Consider the following 7,500-nt stretch of genomic DNA (forward strand, 5'->3'; position numbering starts at 1 on the left):
TCCCTCTCTCTCTCTCTCTCCCTCTCTCTCTGCTGTCCTTTCTGTGTGGTTTCTCCTGTGCCAGCTTGGCCCTGGCGCTGGTGTGGGTCTGGAGAACACTCTGGAGCCGTTGACCACATGTGGGCCGGGCACCGAGCTCCGAACACTACCCCACCACAGGACTGCAGCGGTCAGGCAGAGTGGGCTTAGTGTCATGAAGAGCCAGATATTTATAGGCCCTGAAGGGTCTTTAGCACTTCCCAGAAGTTCAGGTGTGTGTGTCTGTGTGTGTGTGTGTGTGTGTGTGTGTGTGTGTGTGTGTGTATGTGTGTGTGTGTGTGTCTTTGTGTGTGTGTGTATGTCTTGCTCTGTGTGTGTGTGTGAGTCAGAGAGAGTGATGGAGGTTAAAACACAGTGTGTGTGGGTGTTGGGGAAATGTGTGAGTGAGTGTGTGTGTTTGCATTCACTTCAAATCAACCACTAATTAAAGCGTTGCAAACGAGTCATTGTCAGGGTCACACAAGGACAACTGTCTCCTTGTATGAATCACTAAGCACAGCCGTGCAACGAGTCCACTGCGTGCCCTCACGGCACAGCCCAGCCCAGCACCTGGTTTGTGGTCAAATACCTGTGAGCTTTACAGCTATCATTTCAGGGCCGTTTTTAAAAGCCCAGTGGGCCGCCACTGAGATCATTCAGCGTCCATATGGAGGAGCATGCTGGAAACGAGGGGTTGAGCCCAATTTTTCTGTGAAGCAGCCCACTTTCTTTCACACTCCACACTTGATGCTTGTCTCAACTAGACAGAAGAGAGATGGAGTGAGGAGAGAGATGGAGGAGGGATGTGTGTGTGTGTGTGTGTGTGTGTGTGTGGTTGACAACGTTTAGGGTAATAAAACGCAAAAGAGAGACAAAGGAGGAGGGAAAGTGAGCGCTTGGAAAGCAAACGGGGACACAGTCGGAGAACAGCAGCGGAAACGAGACCGAAACCCAGACAAACACAGACGGCCGGACCGTCCCAACAGTCCCCACACTCCCATATACACTACCATGTGGTGCTTTGTTCCCTTAAAGTGCTGTCTAAAAATAGGCCCTTTCCCGTTCCCCTCTCTGTGATGTGTGTTTCTCCTTTGTAAACAGCAGGGGTGCTGACACCGAATCCCCCCAGCTTGTGACTCTGGGTGTGCCCACACTGGGCTCCCCTTACTCGGGCAGCTCCATCACAAACACAGCCTCTGTGCCAGGAGGCTGGAGCGGCGGTGGTGGTGGTGGTGGTGGTGGTGGTGGTGGTGGAGGTGGAGGAATAGGGGAGTGTGGAGGTGGAGACCCTCAGATACAGAGGCAGCAGCAGCAGCAGCAACAGTAGCAGCAGGTTGCCCAGACCTGGTGTGACGCTGTGGGCCAGGAGTAACAGGAAAGGCCTGGGGCCCACAGAGGCCCTGCTCAGAGAGTCTCTCACACGGGCCAGTGAGGGCAAGCAGAGAGGGAGGGATGAAGGGATGAGAGTGGAAAGAGAGAGAGAGAGAGAGAGAAACAATGGAATGTAAATTTGTGTGTGTGGGGGAAAAGGCGAAAGTAAATATTTTTGTTAAAAGTGGGTTTCCTTTTGTTTTTGTCTAATGCTGTGTGTGTGTGTGTGTGTGTGTGTGTGTGAGAAAGAGAGAGAGAGAGAGATAGTGTGTGTGTAAGGTCAGGTTGCTTGTGGTTATTAGGGGGTTTAACCGCCTCTCACCAAAGTGTACTCATTCGTGTACACACATGAAATAACCTTTCATGATCCACATAAACACACTTGGACATGCGTAACACACACACACACACACAGAGAGAGAGAGAGAGAGAGAGAGAGAGAGAGAGAGAGAGAGCTGCTGACTGGCTCTGCTGGTGTAGAATTCTTCTCTATCCTCAGCCTGAATAGAAAGTTTTGGTTTTGGATTTTTAATACTCTATGTGGTTCAGTGTGCCAGATACTGATATGAATGTATTTACAAGTGCAATATCACAGTCTGTGAGTCTGAATGGTGAACAGTGTGTGTGCGTGTGTGTGTGTGTGTGTGTGTGTGTGTGTGTGTGTGTGTGTGTGTGTGTGTGTGTTGTGTGCATGTGTGTTTGTGTGTCTGTGTGTGTCTATGTCTACCAAAGGTTTTTTTACCCCCTTTTAAAAACCCACTGTGTCCCTGAAGTTTGCCGGTGCCTAAAAATACTTTCAATGTGCAGGTCTGGAATGCAGCCTACTTATTCCGATCCAGCTGCCTCTCTCTCTCTCTCTCTCTCTCTCTCTCTCTCTCTCTGTGCTCTCTCTTTCCCCCTACTGCTTCCGGAACGTCGTCCCAACGGTTCTCTGAAAGCTCCCCTTACGGTTCCTACTCAGATGTGAGCACTAGATGAAAGGGTGGGGGGGGGGATTCAGTTCCTTATTTAGCTCCAGTTTTCACTCAGGCAGGGAACTGATGACACAGCGGGACATCAGAACCATCCTGGAACCATAGACCAGGGGAACCAAAACAGGAAAAAAAAGATCCTGTGTGTTTGTGGGTCATCTCTTACATTCACACATTTAAGGATTTCAGTGCATTAAAACACTATTCAAATATTATGCTATGTGAAAGAGTAATGGACACTATTATGTGTGTTATGTTTAAGCTAGCTGAAGTCTAGGATACATTCTGTGGTGAATAGTGGATTCAATATGGTCTGCCACAATATACATACACATGCTAGATGGATGTATAGCACACCATACAGGTAGATACACACCATACAAAAGATTACTTTTTTTCCAGAAACAAATTTCCTGAGTGAATCTCTTGCTCGCTTGCACGTAGGACTTAAGTAGGGACATTCAAATGTAGCGTCTGGTTAGCAGTTCAGAGTTTGAAAATGGGCACCAGGAGTTGGTAGTGAGGAATGAAGTGTGCTGAGGCCATTTCAGGACACACAGCACGGCTCAGAGAGACAGAGGTGGCTGATGGGTAAATACCCTCTTCCTCGTCTCCTCTCTTCTCCTCCTCTTCCCCAGGACGTCTGGCATCCATTTGGGGCTCGTTTAGATTCCTTTACCTTATCTTGACCTTTCCTGGCTGTGTCTGTGTGTGTGTGTGTGTATGTGTGTGTGTGTGTGTGTGTGTGTGTGTGTGTGTGTGTGTGTGTGTGTGTGTGTGTGTGTGTGTGTGTGTGTGTGTGTGCCGCATTTGAGTATGTCTGTTTATGTATGTATGCATTGTATGTTTATCAGTGAACTATGAGTTATTTGACTCAGGTCATCAGGTCTCAAAACATCAGGTCTCAAAACACAGTACAAAACTAGAAACAAACACCTAGAGACATGGTTTACACGATGCTCAGACTCACCTGCACCTGGCAGGAGGGATCCGTCACTGCTGTTTGTCATGTTTATCTGCTTATCAGGTGATCAGGAGAGTGAAACGCACTCGAGACGCAGATGGTTCAGATCTTGTAGTTTGTATTGGTGTGTTTGTATATTATTTTATTTCTCATTTGGATGGTCTTGGCCCATTCCGATGACACTCTCATCAGTCTGTCCTGTTGCTCCATTCACGTTTGTTTATTTTCACGATAAGCTAAAACTGAGGTATTTTGCACGTGGTTTATGTGTGTTTGTGTTTGTGTGTGTGTGTGTGTGTGTGTGTGTGTGTGTGTGTGTGTGTGTGTGTGTATGTATGCGAGAGTGTGTTTTTTCCTCTGTGTTTTTAAGCACGGTTGTTTCCAACTTGTAACCGAGAATCTCAGGTCACTGCCTGCTGTAAATGGTCCACAATTTGTTCCTCTGATCAGTCTAGCGTGAGGGGCGTTCGCACAAGAATGCGGGGCGCCGTAGCGGCAATCCACCCTTGAGTGGAATTAATGTTGTTATTGTTCCTAATACGCCGGTGAAGGAAATGATCAAATGCCAGCACTGATGAAGAAGGTGGTGGAGGGGTGTGTGTGTGTGTGTGTGTGTGTGTGTGTGTGTGTGTTGTGTGTGTTTGTGTGTTTTGCTTGCACAGTACACACACCCAACGTCAACACACGCCGTCACACGCAATGCCCCTAGACTCGGTGCCCCTAGTGCCTCTTGATGCTCAGTCAGCGGTTTTAGTGGGCATGGGAAAGGGATATAGGCAAGGTGCCACAGAGGATGGTGGGGAATGCCACCTATTGTTTGACCTGCCAGGTTACAAGACAGTGTAAATATATTTTATGCCTCCATCTTGATTCTTGTTTCCTCACAAAGTGCAGGGTTTTGTTCTCTGCGTCTTGGGAGTGTAGTGTGTCATTTTGTCAAGAGGGGGGTGCGGGTGGCTGTAAGGACCCCAGCCAAACTGTGACCTCATTAAAGGCTGAGTGTATCCCTAAGAGGAAATGTGATAAGTTTTTTAGCTTACAGATTGATGCTGGATATTGGTGGAATGAGGTTATGTGTGTGTGTGTGTGTGTGTGTGTGTGTGTATACTGCTGCTGCCGAACTGAAGAGTTTTTAACGATGTCGCCTGTGGAAGCTTGGCAGACAGAGTAATGGAGAGAGAGGGAGAGGGAGAGAGAGAGAGGGAGAAGGGAAGAAAGAGAGGAAGAGAGAGATTGGAAAATAAAGAGGGAGAGAGAGAGGGAGTGAGAGAGAGAGAGAGGGTCAGGCAGTGCTGACAACTAAAGGCCAATTAATCTCAGTTTGGCGAAAAAACATTCACACACTCTTTCATTGGGGTCCTCAACACGTGAAAGCCCAGTGTTGTGGTGACGTGGGGCCTGATGAAGACTAAATCACGCAGGCTATCCATGACCCGCCACGACACGTCACGTCACAGAGAAACCTCGCCAAACCGTTCCTTCTCCCAAAGTCTGTGTGTGTTTGTGTTATGTTATCACCGCTGTCTTGCCAATATCAGTCCCTGTTCTCTAAGAAGGTACACGTGCAAGTTCACACAGGCCAACAGCCACCTCAGCAACTATAACTCCCATAATTCCCTAGTCTCTGGAGGAGTGGCCCAGGTCACAGCTGACCTGGGAACTGTTTCGACCACAATCCGGGGGGCAGATTGTACTCCTGGAATCTCTGTGCTGCACCAAACCTTATTTTTGTTGTATGCTTAGCGCTCCAACACAGTTGGGCTATGATGCGGCAAGTGTGAGCTTGTATTAACATTTATAGCATTGCTTTGCATATTGAGACTTGCCGGCTCAGGCACAAAGTTAATGCCAGCATAGTCCACATGCTTCAACTCAGCTGATCAGCTGGTACAAATGGTGTTACTTCACTGCTAAGAACAAAAATGCTACCTAAATGTTCCAATGCTTTAAGGATTGTAAATATTATCGTCGTGAAGCCTTTAAGACCCTAAACATTTTAAATGACCCTCTGCATAATGATGTTGTGCAATCACCTGGTGGCAATTTACTGTCTCAATGAATAATTCTGCAAAAGCTTCTGTATGTGGTAAATGTTATATATTTCAAGAAGCTGGAAAGATCCTTTCCAACAGTAAAGCAGTTAATCAACAAAGAGTTTTAGCTTGACTCTATGCAATGAATCAAATATTGAATTAATCAAGCAACTATTGAAGTTGACATGAATAAAAAAGTATGCTTAATAGTATTATATATTAATGCAGTTTTCCCTCCATTCATATTTCATTGGAGCCCCATCTGGCTGAAGGCTAGAGTTTGTCTGTGGAGCCAATAACGTACACTACTCATAACCGTCGGGTCCGCAGAAATAGAACTGTTCTAATTTTATGGTTGGATCACTGTTCATAGTCCTTCCCTTCGCTGTCATAAAATGCCACATGTTCCACGTCGTCATGGAGATGATGACAAAGCCTCGGGACCGGGGGTAGCGACGGCCGGCGTTGCCGGGAGAGGCGTCGGCCGAATGAAAAGCTGCTCAACCAGGGAGCGATGGTTGGTTTCGCTTTGCCTTTGGGTTTGACTTTTACCTCATTGGAACTTCCACTGGAAAAAAAAACAGAAATACAACAACGGAAAAGCTCTGTTCAGTGGGGCAAACCCCTTCACGTGTAAAGTGACATAAAAAGAAGAAAGACGGAGAGATTTTTCCATAGAGAAAGGGGTTGGGGGTGGTTTTTTTATTGGCCTTCGTTAGCTAGTGTAATTGCTTACACACAGAGGCTGTGGGGGACTAGAGGTTAGCCAGGGTGATGGGGTGTGTTGATGTGACAATGCGAGCGCCAGCCTATAAGGCCAGCAGCCAAAGGGCCGTGGTATCGTCATTGGGCCCAAGAAGGATAGGGAAACCAGCGTGCGCACACACACACAGGCACACACACACACACACACACACACTCATAATCTCCATGGATTCCCTAATGAATGCAAAGACTACATGTGTTCTTAAGATTTGAATGTGCATAAACACACACACACACACACACACACACACACACACACACACACACACACACACACACACACTAATGAAGAGCAGGTGTATGAAGAGGGATTGCTGAGGGCAGATAATGAATAAGGGGCCTCGTAAACACAACATTTTCTGCTTCTCTTGTACCAGGCTTACACACACACACACACACACACACACACACACACACACACACACACACACACACACAGACACGTACACAAATTTCTGATCTAAACACCCGCTCACCTCCCCTCCACACACACACACACACACACACACACACACACACACACACACACACACACACACACACACACACACACACACATCCTCATCCAAACACACACTCTGGTTCCACTTATTTACATTGAAATGAAATTTAGAAGGATAGCTTTGGGAGCGCATAAACGCTGGCACCATGCTTGCCGGAGCCTTCAGACGAGGGCACCTTCATTTCCACGTATGAGATTATGGGATTTGATTTTTATTGCCACTCGTGTTAGTTTAAGGGCCGAATGAACACTGAATCTTGGCCAAAGCCATCACGTCAACTTGACTAGTTTATCCACATGTTCATGTGGCCAACTCTATACAACCCTTTTCTTTCCAGCATTCTCTCTCTTTCTCTCTCTTTCTCGCTCTCTTTCTCTCTGTCTTCTCTCTTTCTCCCTCTTTCTCTCTCTTTGTCTTCTCTCTCTCTCTCTATCTTTCTCTTGAATCCTGTCTTAAGAACTTGCCTCAATCCTTTGCTAAAATATTTAATTTTCTTGTATTTTTGCTGTTCTCTCTTCTCCTAAACCATTCCAGTAAATCGTGCTCTCTGCGAGTTGAACTTAAATGGCCTCCTTTTCACATCAAAGCAGCCCTGACCGTAATGAGTTTTTGCACTGTGGTCAGCCTGGTCTGATATCCCCTCTGCAGTGATAAGCCTGACGCCTGGACACAGAATGGCACAGTCGTCCAGGCTTTTTGAAGTGCAGCTGTAGGAGCACTTCCTCCGTGGAGCTGACCCAGTCCACTCCAGTCCCGTCGGCCGCTCTGTTTCCCGTGCATTATGGGAGATTTACGGCGGTCGGGTTGTCACTGGGTCGCCGCTCCCACGGAAGCATTCCAGAAATGAAAACGGGAGTTGTGTTTCAGGCGTGGGG

The 7,500-nt window shown here is 47.2% G+C and overlaps 1 protein-coding gene across 5 annotated transcripts in view; it reads left to right on the plus strand.

Moving 5' to 3' along the window:
* afap1 (actin filament associated protein 1) overlaps positions 1–7,500 on the plus strand; it is a 79,108-nt gene that overhangs the window by 45,903 nt on the left and 25,705 nt on the right. The window lies entirely within an intron of this gene.

Source organism: Alosa alosa, chromosome 24 (assembly GCF_017589495.1).
Source record: "Alosa alosa isolate M-15738 ecotype Scorff River chromosome 24, AALO_Geno_1.1, whole genome shotgun sequence".
NCBI lineage: Eukaryota > Metazoa > Chordata > Actinopteri > Clupeiformes > Clupeidae > Alosa > Alosa alosa.